Source organism: Periophthalmus magnuspinnatus, chromosome 13 (genome assembly GCF_009829125.3).
Source record: "Periophthalmus magnuspinnatus isolate fPerMag1 chromosome 13, fPerMag1.2.pri, whole genome shotgun sequence".
Taxonomy (NCBI): domain Eukaryota; kingdom Metazoa; phylum Chordata; class Actinopteri; order Gobiiformes; family Gobiidae; genus Periophthalmus; species Periophthalmus magnuspinnatus.
In genome coordinates, this window is record NC_047138.1 from 30,451,411 (window position 1) to 30,461,372 (window position 9,962).

Genomic DNA, 9,962 nt, shown 5'->3' on the forward strand with positions numbered 1-9,962 from the left:
ATCATCAATCATCTGAACTCAGCCACATTCAGACTCACGTGTTTGTAAAGTGTTGGAGAAATGTGGGGTAATATGTAACTTTCCCTTCTGTCTCCGCGGATGTCACTGCGTTGCCTGGATTGTTTCGTACTATGGCATTAAAATTGTCTGTTTCCATGGCGACAAGCAGGTGATGCCAGGGGCCAAGTCAGATCTGTGAAGAGATGACGTCCGATCCCAGAATATGAATATGTTTTCCAAGACATATGTATTTTTTTTTGCGATAAAACGCCTCTAAAATATAAAAGTTTAATGCCGCACTGTGGGACATTCCAGGGAAAGCAACGGAATTTTAAGCAGGTGCCACTAGAAAAGTTGCATAGTGTATCTTTAAATTGGAGTTGGATTATTTTTGTTTCAGCCCTGTTGGTTCAGTCCTGGTTTAGTCCTGGTTTAGTCCTGGTTCAGTCCTGGTTTAGTCCTGGTTTAGTCCTGGTTCAGTCCTGGTTTAGTCCTGGTTTAGTCCTGGTTCAGTCCTGGTTTAGTCCTGGTTTAGTCCTGGTTTAGTCCTGGTTTAGTCCTTGTTTAGTCCTGGTTTAGTCCTGGTTCAGTCCTGGTTTAGTCCTGGTTTAGTCCTGGTTTAGTCCTGGTTTAGTCCTGGTTCAGTCCTGGTTTAGTCCTGGTTCAGTCCTGGTTTAGTCCTGGTTCAGTCCTGGTTTAGTCCTTGTTTAGTCCTGGTTTAGTCCTGGTTCAGTCCTGGTTTAGTCCTGGTTTAGTCCTGGTTTAGTCCTGGTTTAGTCCTGGTTCAGTCCTGGTTTAGTCCTGGTTTAGTCCTGGTTTAGTCCTGGTTCAGTCCTGGTTTAGTCCTGGTTTAGTCCTGGTTTAGTCCTGGTTTAGTCCTGGTTCAGTCCTGGTTTAGTCCTGGTCTAGTCCTGGTTTAGTCCTGGTCTAGTCCTGGTTTAGTCCTGGGTTCATTTCTTCCTGAGTCCAGTTTTCTCTAAAAATAAGATGGAGAGAGTTTTTCTTTCCTGGACAGAGCAGCAGTCGTGACCCTCTATCTCTATCTCTCCTCTCTCCTTTTCCTCTGTATCCCTCCTCTCTATCTCTCCTCTCTCTTCCTCTTTTCTCCTTACCTCACTCCCTTTCTCTAGCTCTCTGTCTCCTTTTTCCCTCTCTCCTACCCTTTCATCTACCCCTCCTCTCCCTATTTATCTTTCCTCTCTCCCCCTGTTCCCATCTCCCCTTCTACCTCTCCTCTGTCTCTCTCTCTCTCTCTCTCTATTTTTTCCTTTTCTCATATTTGTATCAGAACTGGTCCAAGACTTCAGACGTGATACAGGATACAGTAGATGTCAAGGAGGCGGGGTCTCGTACCCTGTCTCCCCCTCAGAGCTGTATTTACATGAGGCAGCAGATATCGGTGGAGGCGGGGTCTCGTACCCTGGGGTGTTCATATCAGTGCTGGGCACATTATAGTTTAATCATTAGTGATCCTGACCTTTGACCTCGGCTGAAGAACAAGACGCCATTAATGTAAAAACTAAGAACCAGGACCCGGCACAGAACTGAGAAAACAGAGAGCGTCAAATCATTTTAGACCTGGTTTAGTCCTGGTTCAGTCCTGGTCTAGTCCTGGTTCAGTCCTGGTTCAGTCCTGGTTCAGTCCTGGTCTAGTCCTGGTTCAGTCCTGGTTCAGTCCTGGTTCAGTCCTGGTTCAGTCCTGGTTCAGTCCTGGTTCAGTCCTGGTTCAGTCCTGGTTCAGTCCTGGTTCAGTCCTGGTTTAGTCCCGGTGTAGACCTTAGGTCTGGTCCAGTCCTGTTGTATATTTTATGTGTTATTTTATTGCACATATCAAACATATTATAATTTTCCTGTTATTGATTTATTTTTATAGTTCCAAAAATAGACAAGTACAGTTTTTTAGCCCCTCAGCCTAAATGTGTTAAATCTGACGTACTTTAGGTGTATAATCTGACGTACTTTAGGTGTATAATCTGACGTACTTTAGGTGTACAATCTGACGTACTTTAGGTGTATAATCTGACGTACTTTAGGTGTATAATCTGACGTACTTTAGGTGTATAATCTGACGTACTTTAGGTGTATAATCTGACGTACTTTAGGTGTATAATCTGATGTACTTTAGGTGTACAATCTGACGTACTTTAGGTGTATAATCTGAAGTACTTTAGGTGTATAATCTGAAGTACTTTAGGTGTATAATCTGACGTACTTTAGGTGTACAATCTGACGTACTTTAGGTGTATAATCTGACGTACTTTAGGTGTATAATCTGACGTACTTTAGGTGTATAATCTGACGTACTTTAGGTGTATAATCTGACGTACTTTAGGTGTATAATCTGACGTACTTTAGGTGTATAATCTGATGTACAACCTGCTGTTTTTCATGTAGTGAAAGTTTCAGCTCCAGAAACATTTAACATTTGATGAAAGTGAAAGTGAAACACTCAGATTTATCCTCTGACATCACCAAGTCCAGCCCCCAAAGGGCGGAGCTTCAGAGTAAAACTGCCCCGCCCTTTTTACAGCTAACATCACTATGGGCAACAGTCTAAGATAAACACCACACGATATGTCATTTTTGGATGAATTTAGTATTTTCAACACAATAAAAGTGAATGTGGTGATGTAAATATGTGATGTGGTACAGTTAATACCCCGTAGAAGTAAATACCTCCTCTTTAATACCCCAGAGAAGTAAATACCTCCTCTTTAATACCCCACAGAAGTAAATACCTCCTCTTTAATACCCCGTAGAAGTAAATACCTCCTCTTTAATACCCCATAGGAGTAAATACCTCCTCTTTAATACCCCGTAGAAGTAAATACCTCCTCTTTAATACCCCATAGGAGTAAATACCTCCTCTTTAATACCCCACAGAAGTAAATACCTCCTCTTTAATACCCCATAGAAGTAAATACCTCCTCTTTAATACCTCATAGAAGTAAATACCTCCTCTTTAATGCCCCATAGAAGTAAATACCTCCTCTTTAATACCCCATAGAAGTAAATACCTCCTCTTTAATACCCCATAGAAGTAAATACCTCCTCTTTAATACCTCATAGAAGTAAATACCTCCTCTTTAATACCCCACAGAAGTAAATACCTCCTCTTTAATACCCCACAGAAGTAAATACCTCCTCTTTAATACCCCACAGAAGTAAATACCTCCTCTTTAATACCCCATAGAAGTAAAATACCTCCTCTTTAATACCCCATAGAAGTAAATACCTCCTCTTTAATACCCCATAGAAGTAAATACCTCCTCTTTAATACCCCATAGAAGTAAATACCTCCTCTTTAAGTTCTTAACCTACCCAGAAATATAAATAATTACCCTGTGTCTTATAAATCTAAATGTTTAGGTTCAGGACATATTAAATACACACAGACGGTTACAGATATTCTTCAGTAAACCTGAGGTGACGCCAGTTTTAAATATATTGTGAGTTTTAAATATATTGTGAGTTTTAAATATATTGTGAGTTTTAAATATATTGTGAGTTTTAAATATATTGTGAGTTTTAAATATATTGTGAGTTTTAAATATATTGTGAGTTTTAAATATACTGTGAGTTTTAAATATACTGTGAGTTTTAAATATATTGTGAGTTTCTGTAGAAGCTCCGTGCGTTTCTAAAGCTCAAGTTAATGTGGAGTCATTGTCTTTGTTTATGGCCCATTTACACAATCCGACCTTAACAGAAATAATATGCTCATTTTAAACTCTCCACACCGACTAATCCTTTAGCTCTGAGCTCGTACTCTGACAGCACGCCAACAAGACACGGAGCCACTGAGCCACTGAGCCACAGAGCCACTGAGCCACTGAGCCAGGGACAGAGCCACACACTGAGCCACGCACTGAGCCACGCACAGAGCCTCAAACTGAGCCTCAAACTGAGCCACACATAGTCAAACAGAGGCACGTGAGCCGCTGGCAAAGGGAGTCATGGTGGATTCGTTCTAGTCCTGGTTCAGTCCTGGTTTAGTCTTGGTTTATTCCTGGTTTAGTCCTGGTTCAGTCCTGGTTTAGTCCTGATATAGTCCTACTTTAGTCCTGGCCTAGTGCTGGTTTAGACCAAGTTTAGTCGTGCTGGTCTAGTCCTGGTCTAGTCCTAGTTTATTCCTGGTCTAGTCCTGGTTTAGTCCTAGTTTATTCCTGGTCTAGTCCTGGTCTAGTCCTGGTCTAGTCCTGGTCTAGTCCTGGTCTAGTGCTGGTTTATTCCTGGTCTAGTCCTGGTCTAGTGCTGGTTTAGTCCTGGTCTAGTCCTGGTCTAGTGCTGGTTTAGTCCTGGTCTAGTCCTGGTCTAGTCTTGGTCTAGTCTTGGTCTAGTCCTGGTTTAGTCCTGGTCTAGCTCTTTTCTCGTGCTGATTTGCCGTTATACTTCAGGTTTATTTTATTTTGAAGTTTCCGTGTGTTCTTTCCTCTCAGATCTTTATATAAATTCAGAGGCTTAGTCCTGGTTTAGTCCTGGTTCAGTCCTGGTTTAGTTCTGGTTTAGTCCTGGTCTAGCCCTGTTGTTATAATTCAGGTTTATTTTATTTTGATCTTTCTGTGGGTTCTTTCCTCTCAGATCTTTATATAAATTCAGGAGCTTTAGTCCTGGTTCCTTCTTACACCACACAAGTATAAAACAGAGCCATATGAGCCGGCGGCGTGGATGCAATTCGCCCCCTAGAGGTGCAGCGCGCACTCTGCTGCCTCTGCGCTTTCACTGTAGCCCCGTGAACGCGCCGAGTAAGACAGAAAAGACAGAAAAGACGGAAACAAGTCCAAACAGCGCACGGGCCGAGGTGTTGTCTTCATATGAGGTTAAGCAGAGCGGCTTAAGTGGGTGGAGGTGCGCGGAGGCGGGTGGAGGTGGGGGTAAGGCGAGGCTTGACTCACTGAGAGGGGACAGCTGTACGCGGGTGATCTATAAAGCGCATTGGATTTCTCTCTGCGCGCGGGCCGGGACCTCCAGTCTGAAAAGTCTGGAAAATGTTTGCGTAAAGAGTTGCTCAATAATCCAGTGCGGTCACATCATCGGCATATGTTTGGGTGTTGATCCGGACAACGAGGAGGGGAGGGCGGCGTGGAGAGAGGCAGAGGGACGGGGGGGAGAGAGAGAGAGAGAGAGGGAGAGGAGGGGGTGGCACCGGGGCAGTCACGGCTCGGAACATATCGGTCAATGGGAGCAGGAGGGGGGGAGTGGATGTGTAGACACGGCAGGTTGCTAATTCAACACTTTCCTCGGTTTAGGGCCTTTTCGCGCCTTTACGGGAGGGGAGCGCGCGCGCGTGGGAGGGTGGGGAGTGACTGGCAACACTGGGCTGGACTGGATCTACGTGTAGACCCCCTTTCTCTCCAAATTCATTGTGAGACTAAAGATATCCCGTGCGTAATTGGAACAGCCCACTCCCATTACCAACACTGTAAAGACGTAGGTTTATACATTTACTGAATTAGCTTTGTTGACCCTAAAACAACAAATCTTCATTACATTTGGAGATGGTGGGACTGGCAACATTGGCTGGACTGGTTATGGACTGGTTCTCCAAATGCAGTGCAAGAACATGCATATCCCGTGCGTAAATATGGAACTATAAACATATTTATACATTTCTCGAATATGTATTTTTATGTTATTAGCTTCTTTGACAGTAACAAATCTTCCTAACATTAAATTGACCTGGACTGGCTCTGTCTGTAAACCCCCTCTTCTCCAAATCCATTGTAAGTCTAAAGATATCCCGTGCGTAATTGGAACAGCACCGACCTTTTACCAACATTATAAAAACATAGATTTACAAATGGTCCTTAATATATTTTTAATGTTATTAGCTAGTGTATCTTTTAGCTACATGTTGATGCTAACAGACTGAAAACCTTCACACACTGCTAACGTTTGGAGATGGTGGGACTGGTTCTGTCGACCCCCTCCTCTCCAAACACATTGTAAGAACATGTATAACTCGTGCGTAAATTGGAACTATGCGCAATTACGCACAACTATAAAGACATATATTTATAAACGCCCTTAATATTTTTTGTTTCTGTTATTAGTTTGTGTGTCTTTTAGCTTCGTTGGCACTAACAAACTGAAGACCCATCATTCATTGCGTTGGACTGATAACATTTGGAGATGGTGGGACTGACAACACCCTCCTCTCCAAACGCGTAAATTGGAACTATACGTTATCACATTATACGTTTCCTTATTATGTTTATTTAGTTTTTTTTAGATTTTCATGACATTTGGAGATGCTATGAATTAACTTATAAAGGCAAAGCGTAGAAATACCCCAACAGTAATCACATTTTAAGATTTTTATGATTTAAATTGGAACCATTTTCGTGTTTCATTATAAACTATCCGACAAAGAGCGTTCATTTTGGGGTTATTTTTGTGCGTAAAAATGTAAAATCACTGCAGTTTTAAATGCGCAGATATTAACCCGTTTGTTTTTTTCTGCAAATAGAATAACACATACTTTAGTATCACAACTCAGTTTTATAATACTGTGAAAGGAGAGCGCGTAAGAGGTCGAATCTGTTTCCGAAATAAACGACATTGTAGTTGGGAGTGATCAATGCGCGCTCGTGTTAATTATGAATGCCCGAAACCGCCGGCTATAATTCTTGTGGAGAGCGCGCGGATCTGGGGGGAATAACAACTCCACAGCGCTCGTGTTTCTTTCTCTGCCAGAGTATTTTATTTCGACCCTTCACTTTTCCATCTGAACGTCACATTTTACGCACGCGCCTCCCCCCCCAGTGCCGTACGTCTTATCGCGTGCTCCTTGTATTTCTCCAAACCAGCTCTCTCTTCTCCTCTACCCCCTTCTCTCCTCTCCTCTCCTCCTCTCCCCCCTCTCTGCCACTCTCTCTCTCTCTCTCTCTCTCCCCCTGTATTGTCGCGGTGGCTCGTGCGCCTGAGCCTCGAGCCTGCAGCGAGATACAGACAAATAAAACGTGTCATGGCTAGAATGGATGATTGCGCGTGCATCTTCACAGCCTAATTCATTATCTGCAGATTAATTATCTCGCCGTTGTCGCAGTTCATTCGCGTGCACTTCATAAAGCGCAAATCTCAGGGGCTGCGGGTTTTGTTTTTTGATTTTTTCAGGAACAGACCCGCAAAGTGTGCAAACCTGGGCCTCGCTCGTGCGCTGTCCGAGGTGCTACTTTTGGAGATTGTCTTTAAAAAAAACATGCGTAAAAAAGCAATGGATGTGTCTGGAGGCCTAAACAGGACAAAGAGAACGAGATGCCAACCTATTTGAGCAGGACTACTGGTTAAATCATGTAACTCCAATGCAAACACAGAGCAGATTTAGCCAAAAACACTGTGCAGATAAGAAATAAATTAATGTTATGTTTAAAATATGTAAGAAAACACGTTTAAACCAACTCCATTCATGTTGCGCGAGAAAACTACCAAATGGCACGAGGTTTGTGATATTAGTTTTGAAGTTTCCTGTGTGATTCTCGGTCCTGTTGTATTTAAAATCACTGAATCTTTGTTTTCCTCTAATAAAACGTGTCTTCAGTAAATATGTGATGCTGCTGTACTATTTTAACACCCGTTTTAATACAGAGCTGTGTGTTTGTGGTTTTACGCACGGGCTTAGACTCCGTGGAAATGTGCTTCTAGATAAGATAAGATAACACTGTGTTTTATTGGCCTAATTAAATCCTTTACAATGTTTATTTTCAACCCAAAAGTGCGATAAAATGTTTAAATCACTCATAATCTGCTGTGGCATTCTTTAGTGGAAGTCCAAACGCGCGCGTACTGAGCCGTGCCAATAAAGTTCTCTGCGTCTCCGTGTTTTACGCACAGGCCCCGCGCGTAAGGCCTTTTTTTTTTCTTTTTTTTTTTTTCTCTTCTCCAAACGCAACCTAAGTCTGCTTTTGTTTACCGCACTGAGCCTCGCCACAAATTCCAATTTACAACTGCAGGCTTCACCCGGATGGAAACGTGAGAGTGAAATATATTGCGATTGGGGGATTACAGTTGCTGAGGTTAAAACCGTTTTTTTTTTTTGCATTTAATAGTATCTTTGCCTGGAGGGAGTGGAGATATTTTTAAGCCTATATTTTGATTTATATTCGTGGATTAGCCTTCTCCTGTGCGCCTCTTTCTTTCTCCGTGTCTTATTCTAAATCGGGCGCAGATTATCCGCAGTGACGCGCTATCGAGGCATCTCCCCGCGCTTCTGCATGGCAAACAACAACAACTTTCACTGTTAACATATGTTTAACACTGGAGTTTGGGCCCGGGGTGTGCCCTGTCCCTCTCTCTCTCTGTCTCTCCATGTATATTTCTCTCCTTCTGTCTTCTTTTCTCTCTCTTTCCCTCTGTAGAACTATGTCAAAGGCCTAGAAGCGTCATTTTGTTCAACTATTCCAGCCACTTTCCTTTTTCCCTATTGACTCTATGACTACATTATGACTACACGCGTTTCCTACAGTAACTCCTCAATGTCCTGATGGTAAAATTCTAAAACTGTCGGCTGTCTTGGAGCTCCTGGCGTCACGTGATCGCATCCTATTCCACCGCTGATTGCCCCGCGTCTGTGCGTAAATACGAACCGCCCAGTTGTCATGGAGCTCAATGACCCCAATGCTGCTCGGTCACACGCGGGTGGAAACGCGAGCAGATGCGACACCCACAGCGGAGAGAGGAGTGAGAGCGGGAGAGGAGTGAGAGGAGGGGTGGAGGAGAGGCAGGGGAAGACAAAGTCAAGTCAATAATGCCATAAAAGGTAGGGAAGAAAAATGGTCGCCAAATGAGGGGGGGGAAAAAAAGCCCCGTGAGGATGAGAACGAACGAGAACGAGAGTGGGAACGAGGGCCCCGCGTTTTTGGAGCTTAGAGCCGTGAAGGTTGGTGAGGGGGGTGTCCTTTGCGTGACGTGCGTGGCAGATGCGTGATCGTTTTGCGTAACTACGGGCGGGATTAACGGGGAGAAAATAAACGAGCCCCCTCTGAACTTCACCAGTCATTTTAAGGCAATTCCCCGGATAACAAGCCCTTGCCCCTCCTCACCTAACCTAAATAATAAATAGGTAGTTTGAGGCCTGCTCCACGTGCCGCTTTGTCTTTTTCGTGAGTGAGGAGCCAGCACAGCCCCGCGCGCCTTTTGACGGATTAACGGCGGATCCCCTCGGTTCACAGTCAAGTGTTTTGTTTTTTTGGAGACGCCTTTTAATGAATGGTCCGAGGCGCGCGCGGCTGTCAACTTTAGAGCCTTTCACTTCCGCGTCCTCTGTCCACGTCACAGCAGCGCCCCGGCACGCGCTCTGCAACACACAAATGAGGTTCAGATGAGAAGCTGAATGAACATGACTTTACATCAGAAGAATATGTGATACTAAAGAACCTGTCTGGACACGTTAACCCACAGTTTGGACTAAATTTAAAACGCTTTTGTTAAAATGTGAGGTGTTATCAGGCGTCTAAGTGTGTTTTTAGCTTGTAACTCTGCTGAATTTTGTATTTTATTGCATTTTATTAGATTTTTTTCCATGTCATTACGCAATAAAACTCGAAATGACGCTCACTCCACGTGCGCACAGCTGCAGGGGGCACACGTTTTATTATTTATTAAGACATTTATCCCCCCAAAAAATAGCATGTTTTGGACAAGAATTCACAATTAAACCTGGAAAGCCAAATATTTAGTTATGCATTTGTTAAAATCTTATGTAAATTTAACAAAACGGAGATAAAAAGTGAGCCTGAACACTCCACATTTGCCTGTTTTTCTTATTTTTATTTATGTTTTTATATTTTTTAAAGCAGGTACATTATGGTATAAGTTCAACTCTTATTAAAGTAATGACTATATACTGTTCAGACAATATTTAATACGTTTATTTTCACACCAGCTCTTTTAAATTTACGCGTAAACCTCATGTTAACAGTTTAAATTGAACTAAAACCTGGAAAATCCCAAATAAAACTGAT